Genomic DNA, 13,330 nt, shown 5'->3' on the forward strand with positions numbered 1-13,330 from the left:
CAAATCACATACATGTGTTTGCAGCAAAACTGAACCACTGCATTTACGTCCAGGCTATGGCATCACGAAGGGAATACTGAGCTTAGAGATTCTATTGTTCTGTTTCATTTTGTGCGGAGATGATACTGTGCTTACACATTTTGTTGAAGAGTTTAGGTGAATATTTATGGTAAGCAAAGTCATCATGACTCCCTCCCGTGCTTTGTACTTTCTAGTAAAGCATCATTTTGTGAAATATCTTTGAAGGTAATTAATGTCATATTAACTTTACAACTAAAGATTCATTCTTATCGGATGTGTGCCTAGGGATAACAAATTCACTACAGTGCAATATTTGTAAATAGGATGATGGTTGTCTAGGGCAGCCAGAACTGCTAATACAAATCTGATAAAGTCACACAATATTTTGCAGTTGGAAAACATGAAGAGTCGCATTCTTTGCTGTGTCTAGTTTCAGCTGGGCACAGGAAAGGGGGTGCTTTCAGAAAACTGGTTATGACACCCTGATTCTCTGACATGCCACATTTTAGAGCAGCCTATGGGCTTCTCTAACATATGTAAACTGGCTATGGTGCCCTAACGATCAAACATCAGCTGGGTACTGCCAGAGCACTTTGTGCTCTAGCCACTAGCCCTCCTCATTTCAGCGTGCCCCTTGTGCCAAGGACTGTGGAGAAGGAGACATAGAAGCTAATTCTGCTGGCTCTTTGCCTGCTGGGGACTCCCCTTTGTCAGAAGTATTCCTCAGATGGGGAATTATGTGAAGTTTCCGCTCCCAAGTGGCACTAAGGCCTTAGGGGTATTGGTAAACTAATTAATCCTCACAAAACCCCTGTGAGGTAGGTGTTTCCCCATTTGTAAAATAGGGATCCTTGAATCACAGAAAATTTAATTAGATTTTCAAAAGTGCTGAGCACTTACAGCTCCCCTAGTTGCTGGCACTCATGGCTTTTGAAAATGTGGTCGTATGTGTCTTGCCCACATTGATGCAGTGAGTCAATCCCCTGTTGGAATCATTAATATTTATTATAGGCAGACAGGCAATGATGGCTGTGGATAAGGTTGCCTAACACTTTCCATTATAAGACTCTGTTTTTTAGCAGCCAAAGTTTAACCATTTAGGCTAAAATTATCTATATGTTGCCTTAAGTGTGTATTGTGCTTTATAAAATCATAGAATATCTGGATTGGAAGGGACCTCAGGAGGTCATCTAGTCCAACCCCCTTATTCTATCCACCCTGCATACAAGTTAAGGGGTTAGACTAAAAGCAGAATGAATAATTTTCTTTAAATTGAACACTCAGCTTTCTGGCTAATTCACAGCTTTTTTCTAACAGTGAAGAACAGATGAGTCTTGGCTGTTCATTTTTTGTTGTTTAAATAAATTAAAAAACCTCACACATTGCTAATGGTGAATAAAAGATTGGTTAACAGAAGGAGAAAAATCCTTAACCTAGTTTAAAATTGCATATTCAAAGAACCAGGTAAATGTATTCCTGTGACCAGTTCTTTTATTATAGTCATACCCAGTGGACAGACATTTTAAAAAGTCCATCATAATTATCTTTTGTGAGGTTAAAGCATATTTTTACACCAATGTAATTTGCATTAATTTTGTTTAAAAAGCATTCGGCTACTCTAAGAACTCAGTAGTACTCTAGATTTTAAAAAGGTACTTCTACAGTTTTCTTCTAACCTTCCCCATAGAACTATTCTATGCATCCAGTCAATGGATTTAACACACTACTACCATGCTGTTCCTCTATCAAAATGCCATAAGATAAATTTCAATAATAAAGATAAATAGAAAAAGTCAATAGACATGTTGCTATATTTTACAATGTTTGTGTGTAAAGTAAGACGTGTAAAGTAAGACAGCTCCTTGCTTGGCTGAATTTGCAAACTAAAATAATTTGGTTTAGAAATTAGGAATTCCTGACTCTTAGTCCTGTGCTCAGCATACCCAGCATACCCAGCTATGCATCCCTCGATTAAATTTACTAGCTGATAAATTGAATATTCTCTTCAGGAGCCCTAAAAGCAGAACATTTCTGGTGTGTGCACATATGCTCACCACCAGAATTAGCTACTGCAATATGTGCAAGTTAATGGGTCTTCCAGCATAGGAGTTTAAATGAGCCATTTGAATTACCTTCCCCTCTGTGTTTAGGATTCAGTCAGTTACCTGGATACTTTTGCTGTCACAACCAGCAGATAATTGTATCGCAGTATGCTGTTAAATGAAACCTATTTGGATTAATCAGGATTTAGTTTGGTGGATTATAAGGATGGATTTAGATGTGGACTGAAGAAGTATTAGCATGATCCAAAACCAACAACTACACCAGAACGAGTAAGTATTTCAGCCACCACGGTAAAGGCCAGGGCCAGGAGACAGTTGCTGAGCCGGGGCCTGTATAAGTTATGGCATTTGCTGGTCAGATAAATCTAGCAGTGAAGAAGAAATTTATGCCTGCCCTTCCATCTTTGTTTATGTTCAGAAAATATTTGGCCCCTGGATTCTTGTTTACACAGACTCTGGAGCAGGACAGGGGAGCCCTATAGGAGCGGCTCTGAAATCACAGACCCTTAATTGTTTCGTAAAATGGTGCCTCATCCTTTCCATGCAGCCCCTCTGTTCCATGGCACCCACTTGAGGCGGTGATGGGCTGTAGGGAAAGCAGCACCCGAAGGAGCAAAAAGGGAGCCTGAACCAGACCCATAGAGTCAGTGTGCAGGGGTAGGGATAGCTCAGGGGTTTGAGCATTGGCCTGCTAACCCCAGGGTTGTGAGTTCAATCCTTGAAGGGGCCATTTAGGGATCTGGGGCAAAAATTGGGGACTGGTCCCGCTTTGAGCAGGGGGCTGGACTAGATGACCTCCTGAGGTCCCTTCCAACCCTAATATTCTATGATTCTGTTGGTGAGAGAGGCAAGCTTTTTGAGCTGACTTTATTTCAGATTTACATTCGTCCTATGTGCCTCAGCTCTATAGGCTTCCATGACTTCCACAAAATGAGTGCCAGAACCTGCTTCTACTGAAGTCAGTGACAAAACTTCCAGTTTTCTTTAATAGATGCGCAGTAGGGACTTGAGATTTAAAATGAGGCTAGACTGCACAGGTCCACTGTTTGCAGCAGGGTTACTGTGCTTTAGGTTACAATTTGTTTCTTTATTTAAACAGCAGAGAAATTCCAATACCAACACCTGCTGTTGCCTTGACACGTCATAGATAGTTGACTTGCATGTTTGAGTTTGTTTTCCTGTAGTGCTTGCTTCCTAAAAATATACGTTCAGATACATCTTCTCCATCATTAACATGATATCATTCTGCACTTCAACTCAGGCAAAGTCAGATCATGAGTCTGAGTCTCTTCCCACTCCTATTCAGTGAAGTCACTCCATTTTTAAGAGCATCAGTGAGAGGAGAATCAGGCCCAGAGCCTTGAGGTTATATAGGTATTTTAGCACTCTGTCAACCCACCCACTTTTTTCTTCCAGTATTCTCCAAAGATGAATAATGTAATACCCCAAAATGAAGGAGAAGCAGTTTAAACCAGGGGTGTGGTGTGCCAGCCACAAAATTCTACTTGGAAAAATACTTTGACAGGTGAGTAAAATATATTTTCCCTTAGTTATTACCAATCGTCATGACAAAAGATGGGTGAGTTACATTTTTTACAGAGACTGGTACATTTGTATTGCAATTTTAGCATTGCACCTGAGGTCCTGTCTATGCTATCAGATGAACTGGGTCAGGAGACCAAATTACAGCATGCTTGTCGCCAGCGTGGTTCCATCTTGTAGTGTACATGGGACCTAAGTGTGCCCTGTAAATCATGCTAAAGCCTGGGAATTTAACGTGAATCAGGGGCATCATGAAAACACACTGAAAGATGAAACTGTGTTGGGGACAACCAGAGACAGAATGGATGAGTTAATATCTTTTATTGGACAAGCTTCAGTTGGAGAGAGAGAGAGAGAGACAAGCTTTTGAGCTTACACAGAGCTCTTCTTCCGGTCTAATATCCTGGGCCCAACATGGCTATAACAACACTGCATACATGTTTCATCCAGCTTATTTTTATAGTGTAGCTGGGACCTTTGAATAACTAAAACAAAAAATTGGCTAATGTGAAAGGTTGAGGCTTTCCAGAGCTGTCCAAAAACATATCCTAACTGCTGCATTCTTGATGCTTATACAGCGTTTCATAACTGTTTATTGTTCTGGGAAATGAGAAAGGACTGTTTACACAGTAGCTACAGTAACATGTGGCACAAGGCTGCTCACTCTGTGATGAAGAATGTTTTCATTAGGAAACCATGGGATAGTTCTCCCATTCCTAATCTAAATTTTCAGATCATGCTCCTTGTCATGATGCCTGAAAGTGGGGGATTTATATGGAAAACTCCTAGGAAACAGCTGTGTAAAAGTTCCAGCAAACTTTATTCATGTGATAATTTGCATTATTTGGCACGCTAGAGAATATTTTGTTTTGAGCTCTTGTGTTAGAATGAACCCCAAAACACCAAGCTCTGATTGGTTTGGAGTCAAAACCATACCGCCCAGCATAGTTCCATCCAAACCTTAACTTGCCCCGATTTGCTCAAAACTCAGTTTAGGTTCAACTTTTCAGAAAACCTGGCACATGGTTTGCGATATTATCAAAACCCCAAACTGGTTTCTTTTGGGGGGATGTGTTACAGGATGACTCCTCCTGGAGCAGCCTCTTGTGGAAGTGGGTGGCAGAACAGGTGCATCTACCTCAGTTTCCCTCCTTCACAGTCCCCAGTAACTCCATGCAATCTCTCTCGCCTCAGGAATTCCCCTCCTTTGGGCCAGTTTATTTCACTAACAAAAACCCCAAATCAGACTCTATTTATCACACTCAATGCCTATAGTTCTTGAAGTCCCATGACAGCTAGTCCCTTGATGTCCACATGCCACATGCTGGTGTCTTGTGCCACATCTGGGCTCCTCTTTGGTCCTCTTCTGTCCTTCTGCCAGGACAGCCACCCCAACCCAAGTGAAACCCTGCTCTTCCCAGCTGGAACCTCCACCCCTCTCTGCTGATAGTGCCTCCTTCCCAGGAGAACATCCATTACTCCCCTCCCATTCCATTAACCTTTTGTCTCAGATGGGCCAACAGGCAGTCCTGTCCACTGCTCCCGTGGCTCCACCTGGCTCCAGCATGGAGACATCAGCAGGTAAGCCCTTCGCTGCTCCCTCTGCCTTCAGCCTTCTGCTTTGGCTTCAAAGTCAGCAGGCAACTCTCTCAGCTGCCTTCTGTCCTCACCAGCTATCAGGCCCTGGCTCTCTGGCTTGGGGAGGTCAACCGTCAATCCCTCTTATTGTTCTCCTGCCTTCCCCCAGACCTACAACTACTTTCGGGACTGCCTACAGTCTCCTGGTCTCTGGCAGCTCTCATATACTAATCTCTCCCCTCAACGGCTCATGTGCTCTCTTGTAAGACCAATTGGGGTCAGTTTGCTAGTCCAGGACACTGGCCTCTTCTCTCTTAAAGGGCCAGTGTCACCCTGTGACTGGAAGTTATGGTGAGATTTCAAAATCAGGCTTAATATGGGAAGCTAACTTCAACTTTGGTCTCAAAATGTAGTTGTAAATGGGGAATTGTCATCGACCAGGTGCGTTTCTAGTGGGGGTTCCACGGGAATGTGTTCTTGGCCCTATGCTATTTAACGTTATTATCAATGACCTGAAGAAAACATAAAATCACCACTGATAAAATTTGCAGATGGCACAAAAATTGGGAGAGTGGTAAATCATGACAAGAACAGATCACTAATTCAGAACTATTTGGATCGCTTGGTAAACTGGGTGCAAGCAAACAATATGTGTTTTAATACGGCTAAATGTAAACATATATAACTAAGAACCAAGAAGGTGGGCCATACTTACAGTATGAGGGACTCTATCCTGGGAAGCAGTGACTCTGAAAAAGATTTGCGGGGGTGGATAATCAGCTGAACAGAGCTCCCAGTGTGATTCTGTGGCCAAAAGAGCTTATGTAATCCTGGGATGCATAAACAGGACAATCTTGAGTAGGAGTAGAGAGGTTATTTTACTTCTGTATTTGGCAACTGCTACTTGAATATTGTGCCCAGTTCTGGTGCCCACAACTCAAGAAGGATGTTGATTAATTGGAAGGGGTTAAGGGACTAGCCACAAGAATAATTAAAGGATTAGAAAACATGCAATAGACTCAAGGAACTCCATCTATTTAGTTTAACAAAGAGAAGATTAAGGGGTGACTTGATTACAGTCTATAAGTACCTACATGGGGAACAAATATTGAATAATGTGCTTTTTAATTTAGCAGAGAAAGGTATAACACAGGAATCGGCAACCTTTGGGACACAGCCCATCAGGGAAAGCCACTGGTGGGCCGGGCCGGTTTGTTTACCTGCAGCGTCCGCAGGTTCAGCCGATCGCAGCTCCCACTGGCCTGGCGGGCCGCGTGCCAAAGGTTGCCGATCCCTGGTATAACATGATCCATTGGCTGGAAGGTGAAGCTAGACCAATTCAGATTAGAACTGGGGCATACATTTTTAATGGTGAGAGTAATTAATCTTCAGAACAATTTACTCAAGGTGTGGTAGATTTTCCACCACTGACAATTTTAAAATCAAGATTGGATGTTTTTTCCCTAAAAGCTCTGCATTAGGAACTATTTGGGGGAGGTTCTATGGCCTGTGATATGCAGGAGGTCAGACTAGATGATCACAATGGTCTCTTCTGGCCTTGAAATCTATGAACTCTGGGGCATCTGTCCTGTCAGCACAGTGATGTAGGTATATTACATTGGTAACGGGATGGACTGGTAGTGCTCAGCCTGCCCTGAGAACTGCATGGGCAGATCCCGGCACCTGTACAGAGCCCCTACTGAAGTCAACAAGGCTCTGAACAGGCTCAGGGCTTTGCCCATATAGTTCTCAGCACATGACTGAGGCCTATCTAATGTTTTCCATCTCTAATCTCTGTGATTATACAATAGGTCTTTAGTTCCCTAAATGCATGAAAGTTCTTTAAACTGATGTAACAACTTCATTAGAAAGGAGGGATGATCCAGAGGTTAGGGAGCTAGCTGGGATTTGGTTCAGTTCAATTCAGTTCTGGCACAGACTTACTGTGTGACCTTGAGCAAGTCACATAGGGCTTGTTTATACAGAGAATTGTTAGTATGTGGCAAGCTGAGATATAAATCTACAGTGCACAGTGTACTAGCCTGCTGCAGACTAACTGTCCATGCCGATCCTAACTCCTGATCATAGAGTGCTTAGAGCTGCTGTGCACTATGGACTTCTAGTGCATGAGAGTGGGGGCCCCAGGGTCAGTTAGTGTACAGCAGGCTAGTGTGCTGTAGATTTACACCCCAGCTGCTGCATACTAAGTTGCCATATAGACAGGACCTTGATCTCAGTTTCCCATTTGTAAAGTGGGGCTAATAGCAGTTTCCTAGCTGACAGAGGTGTAATGAAAGTAAATATATTATAGACTGTGAGGTGCTCAGATTCTATGGCAATGGGGCTATATACCCTACCTAGATTACTTAAAGGAACTGAGATTCTGTTATATACATAGACTAATAGAAACTTCCTAAGTGTCTTTATTAAGCCCTAAGCTCTCATGTGATAAATAAAACTTACTTGAAAATGAGGCTTTTTTATTGTTCAGATATTTATAATAAAATACTAATAGTTAAGCAGTGTAATATCCAGAGGATTCCAAAGCACTTTACACAGATGGGTAAGTATATATAAATCTCAGCTGTCTCCAAATTAAACAGAACAAAGGGATGGGGGTTGCTAAGAGCAAGGCAGCTCCTTTCCATTCCAGGTCTGGTGTGACTGTAATTACGCTGCCTTAAAAGGCTGGATGCACTGAGGTGTTGTGGTTCTTATCTCCTGTAGATGGCTGGTTCTTTGGAGATAGTGTATTTATAGCTCATCTAGCTAACAAAGGCCTGACTGTCTAATTACTAAATACATAGTTTGGGTAATCCAATGCAGCAATAAGCTGCTGCACTAGTTCCTGTACTCTCATTCTCAGACTAGACAGCAGAAGAATCACCAGGCTGCAGCAAGGTAAGAGCAAACAACAGTTTCTTTGCTGTCCTTCCTCCTCGCCCGCAGAGGGGAAGTAGATTGTCAGCATTCTATGTATAGATGGTGAGCTAGATGCTTCCCTCTTACAGGGAGTGGATATTGAATAGCTTGTTTGTTTCTTGCTGTCTAACAAAGTACATGTACCATTTTCATTTCTCTAAGTTGTCAGCCTGCTGGTGGGAGCCAGGTGCTAAATAACTATTGCTCTTTACATTTCAGCACTAATAATATAGTGTCATGTTTTCATGTTGTGAAAGATACACCCATCTGTAAGTATAGCCACTTTCCTTCGCTGGAATAGGAAATTGAATGACTTTAGGCAGAAAGCTCTTGATACATTTTTCTCTGTCAGCACCTTCTCCTTGACTGATGAATATTTGGAAACTGGATGCAAAATCCAAAGAAGGACCATATTGCTGTTCAGCTTTTTCTCTTTGACACCATTTCCTAATGGCCTGGGGCAAATTACAGATGATGCTGATTACATGTTTAAACAATTACTTATGGATTATGGCAACTGTGCAAAAGAAGAAATTGAAAAGCACTGCTGTGTTACTCAAGTGTCAAGCAGGAATTCTTCATAACTAACGTGTGAAATAGCATTAGCAATACCTGCCAAACTTCAATTATCAGTTTAACGTTACATTAAATTATCGTTATCCTGATCTCTTGAGAGTGCTAATTTTCAAGTGAAGTCTATACAAGGAAACCTCTTTGGAAAAATAAGATTGTTTGCATATGTGTATAGAAGATTGTGTGTATTTTCATTTACATACTCACCGTTTTATATAGAATAATGCTTTTATTGAGAGGACCTTTCAACCAAGGATCTCAAAGTGCTTTACATGGACAAGTAAGAATTATTGCCCAGACTGTACATCTAGGGATAAAAGCCAACACTTACAAGTTTTGTGCCCCAAGGTTATTTACCATACTATTATTGAGGGATTGAAATTAATGTAGGCTGATTTTCAAAGTTCCAAGCTCCCAGGTGTTTCATCAGCATTGTAAATTCTCAGCACTTCTGGAGATCAGGACACTTAGGGCCTGATCCAAAGCCCACTGAAGTCCATAGCAATATTTCAGTTGACTTCCTGCATGTTTTTTCCAACAAAAACTAAATCAACATAATCCTACAGTAAACATCCCAGTAACCAAGTTACAATACAGTATTCATACTAAAGAACAGCCCCACTTCCATCAAAATAGTGTCTTGCCCTGGTCTTCAAATCCCCAGTTCCCGGGTCTAACCTCTAGGCAGAAACAGAGAGAAATAAAACAATCATTCTTGCTAGGCAATTATTGTTAATATGTCATCAGCTTTGCATATTGACCCTTTCTTGGGATTTTTATTCGCCCTTAACAAGCAACAAGTGCAAGGATCCACAATGAAGAATTGGAAGTTTGATTTTACAGATGCTTTCTATAAGTGTCTGGCCCAAAGATGAGTTTACATTTTATGTTACTTTGAAAAAAATGCCAGTGTGATGCAGGGATATTTTAAAAGGGAATTTAGTGCTTTTCATTGCATTTGATTTTAAAAGTGAAATTTGTATATACAGAGAGAGAAAAAGAGAAACCAAAAATTAATCAATTTAAAAAGCAGCCTTAACAATAATTCCCTGTTAATAACTAGCATTTGAAAAATATGATTAATGGATGAATAACTTTGTTTTTCCCTTCCAAATATCCAACTAATCAGAACAAGGCAAACTTTTGACAGTAGCTGGCAAGAGGTGTGGTGAGAGTAAATCCATTAAAACAGTTGTTCAATATAGAAACTCTAAAGGGCTGTTTTATAAGGAAAAAAAATAAACAGAGACCATAGTTTGGGTGAAATCCTGGTCCCATTGAAATCATGGGGAATTTTGCCCAAATCTCCCATTGATTTCAATGAGACCATAATTTCACCCTTTTCCTTTTATTTTAAATGGCACTGAGCTTGCACAGGTGTGTAACAGTACAAAATGTTAATATTTTTCTCTACTGTTCTTCCTTCTTTTTAGCTAAATGAAAAAAGTCTGATCAGACCATAGGAAGTTAGTAGTATCTGAACTGCCTCAGACAGTTGTTTTTACGTTAGACTAATTATTACTGGCTGTAATACTTTATCTTTATCTTTGTATCCTGGTGAGTTCAGTCTGACAATGATAAATCTAGGGCAATTTCAACAATGTCATTTCATCATACAAGACTGATTAGTTTTAGGAAGTTTGGCTGCATATTATACATAGTCCCTACTTTTTAAAAAAAGTGTGACCAACTTTACATATTTTCTATAGACTATTTCTCTACACAAACATAGAAGGAAGAAAAGTTAAATGATATATATTTTAAAGGGACACTGTGAATTTTTAAAAAACAAATACAAATACAAACCAAACTTCTGTTGGAAATTGATTGGCTGATTATGATTACAATTATTACCTCAGATTACTACAACTGAAAGTGATTAGAAGAAAAAGTATTTTCCTTCTATTTTTCAGTTTGTTTACTTTGTGCCTTTGACAGCATTTTAAGTGTAATTCTCTGTGTTGTTCTTTCATATGGCAACAGGGGAGAGTAAAGGATGTCTAAAAAATAGGAAAATATGATTTTCCAAACCACATTGTCACGTGCGTACAAGCGGAGCAGAGGTAAATTCTGAAACTACTTCTAACATTTAAAATATATATATATTCAAGTTAGAACTTTCCCTTTAAAACTGATACTGAATTCTAACTACTGAATTTTAACTTTTTTTTTAATTTAAATTTGCGCACCTTCCCTTGTAGGAAACTAGGATTTCAGTGTAACGTAGATGGCATGCTTCTGATTGGCAGTTTGCAGCTAACAAAGCAAAGTCAAACTCCTCCACAGGACTGTAGCAAAAATCAGATGTATCTCATTTGACTTCCTACATTATTAATGGATAAGGCTACAATTTTGGACATTTTTAGTAAATTTCATAGCAAAGGTGCAGGAAAAAATAGATAAGTCCCAGAAAGGTCACCAAATATTTCCCACCTTGCTTGCACTTGTTGTTGACATTTTTTCACCGCAGTTTCACTCCAGTGGTCAGAAGATGCTGAAAGGTTGGGGTATGTGTGTGTGTTGAGGGCCTGAGTCTGGATCCCCTCTCCGTGCATTGCAACATGGCACACATGGTCACAGCACCACTTAGGTTTGGCCTATGTGCTCCCTGTAGGTGGAGGGGCAGATGGGCCAAACCTGTGTGGCACTGCAATCCCATTTGCCAGGTTGCAATGCCACTTTGTTTCACAGACTTTATTCAATTTGCGATTTCCATGACCTGTGTGACAAAATAGTAGCCCTACTAATTAACATCACCACCCAGTAACCCACTATTCTGCCATTTATCTAACCCTGAGTACTTTAACTCCGAAAGTACAAAGGACATTATCACAATGCAGTCCTATCTATCTGTTTCCACTGATGCTGTGGCAAGATGGGGAAACAAAGGGGCACGAGACTCACCTTCTGAAATAACTGTTAGCTCTAGGAGCTGAGAAGGGTTTGGAGGCTGTGTAGGGCCCAATAAGGGACAACAGGAAAGCCCAAGTGAAGTTCTGTTGTCTGGCACCAATGGTGCAGAACAAAGTTAGAGAGAGAAAGGCAGTAGCAAACAGCTGCAAGCTGCAGAGAGGGGCCGCTGAGGGTAAGAGGGAGGGGCGTGACTCAAACTGTGTGTGTGGGGTGAACCTTTAAATTGCACTCCCCACTCCCATCAGCACGTACCAGTCATCTCTACCTGTGAGATAGAGAAGTATTATTATCTCCATTTCACAAATAGGGAATGAAGAGAGACTACGTGACTTGCCCAAGGTCACACAGGACGACTGTAGCAGAGCAGGGAATTAAACCCAGCTCTTCTATGTCCCAGGCTAGTACTAGTCACTCCTCCATCCTTCTACTTTTGTGAACCAGGATGCTTTCCTGAATCCTGAGGATGAGGACAGCAAGTGTCTTCCCAAGGAACATATTGCAAAACTGATGCAATATGGAGTCATTGTAATAATACAGATGTGACCCACTTCCCTCTCATTGTTCCCTTTTGTCTTCTTTCGCTTTGTAATTATTCTGGTTTTTTTTTTTTTTTTTTTTTTTTGGTGAGGTGAACTGGGCCTTTCTTATTGCTCTAGCTCCACTTCCTAATGCTGTTTTCAACTCTTCAAGGCAGGTTCCAATCTGCGGGTCTGGTAGTGCAGAAATGAGCAGGTTGTGTCAAAAGAAGGCGGTGTTGGTGGGAGAAACACTTTTAGTCATGAATTCTTCCTTTTCAGCTGGAGAAAGATTGTAGTTGCAATAGGAAGCAATACTCTACAGAAACAATTACACCTTATAAGTGAAAAGGAAGTGAAACACAGAGAATAGATTCAAGAGAGAGGGTGCCGGAGGCTGGCTTTCCTGTTACGCGTAGGACCCTGTTAGCAATTGTCTGTGTTTGAAGGTCTGGGTGACTCAAGAGCCTGGCAATGGAATACAGAGCCCCTAACATCTAAATCGCCTCAGGTTTGTATCCAGCCCAGATCAGTAGTGACTAAAAGCTATATCTGATGGTCAACTCAGTCCAGTTCCTACTGGGCTGGTGTGCATCTCATAACAACCACCGTCAAAAACTGGCAACCTTGTTGGCCATCTCAACAGAGGCAAAGGACTGAACAGGCAGAGAGCCTGGACTACTTTATCCTGCTACAGGTGATCCTTCCAGTTCAGGGATCTGGTGGTAGCAGTCTTTGGGGTTGGCAATCTAGTACTGAATTTTCTTTGTTTCATGCACTATGTGATTCTGTAGAAATTTACCTCAGGGTGTTCTTCATAATTTTTCATTTCCAAAACCCAAAAAGTCATAAAACTATATTTGTGCACTAATCACCAGCCAGACTTCATTATTTGAACAGAAATAATTTTAAAATTAGCCAAATAGAAAATAACATTTTAAACCAGCGAGTGTAAATATATATATCTAAAATGTTATTTTCCATTTGGCTAATTTTAAAATATAATAGATATAGACAATCGCCTCATAAGAACAGACACATTTATTTTAAACTTGTAAGAACATTGTACTTTTGGGCCAAGAAGTCTAGAATAAGTTTCAGGCCTCTACACGTTTATACCACCTTATATATTTTTGCAAAAATGAATCTGTGATGGAAGTACTAATAGGTTTTCTAAACAGACAATCTGAATGCGATTTTGCC

At 40.8% G+C, this 13,330-nt stretch overlaps 1 protein-coding gene across 2 annotated transcripts in view; it reads left to right on the forward strand.

Moving 5' to 3' along the window:
• The first annotated feature begins 7,988 nt into the window (after positions 1-7,988).
• FHL2 (four and a half LIM domains 2) overlaps positions 7,989-13,330 on the forward strand; it is a 64,019-nt gene continuing 58,677 nt past the window's right edge. Inside the window, exons 1-2 of one of the 2 annotated variants that reach the window (XM_084611360.1) lie at positions 8,002-8,105; positions 10,683-10,762. The gene's annotated coding sequence lies outside the window, so the exon portion shown is untranslated. Of the gene's footprint in view, positions 8,106-10,682; positions 10,763-13,330 lie in introns of both variants that reach the window. The other variant, XM_084611361.1, reaches the window with a different exon arrangement.

The sequence above is a fragment of the Lepidochelys olivacea genome, assembly GCF_965140295.1.
Source record: "Lepidochelys olivacea isolate rLepOli2 genome assembly, chromosome: 1".
NCBI lineage: Eukaryota > Metazoa > Chordata > Testudines > Cheloniidae > Lepidochelys > Lepidochelys olivacea.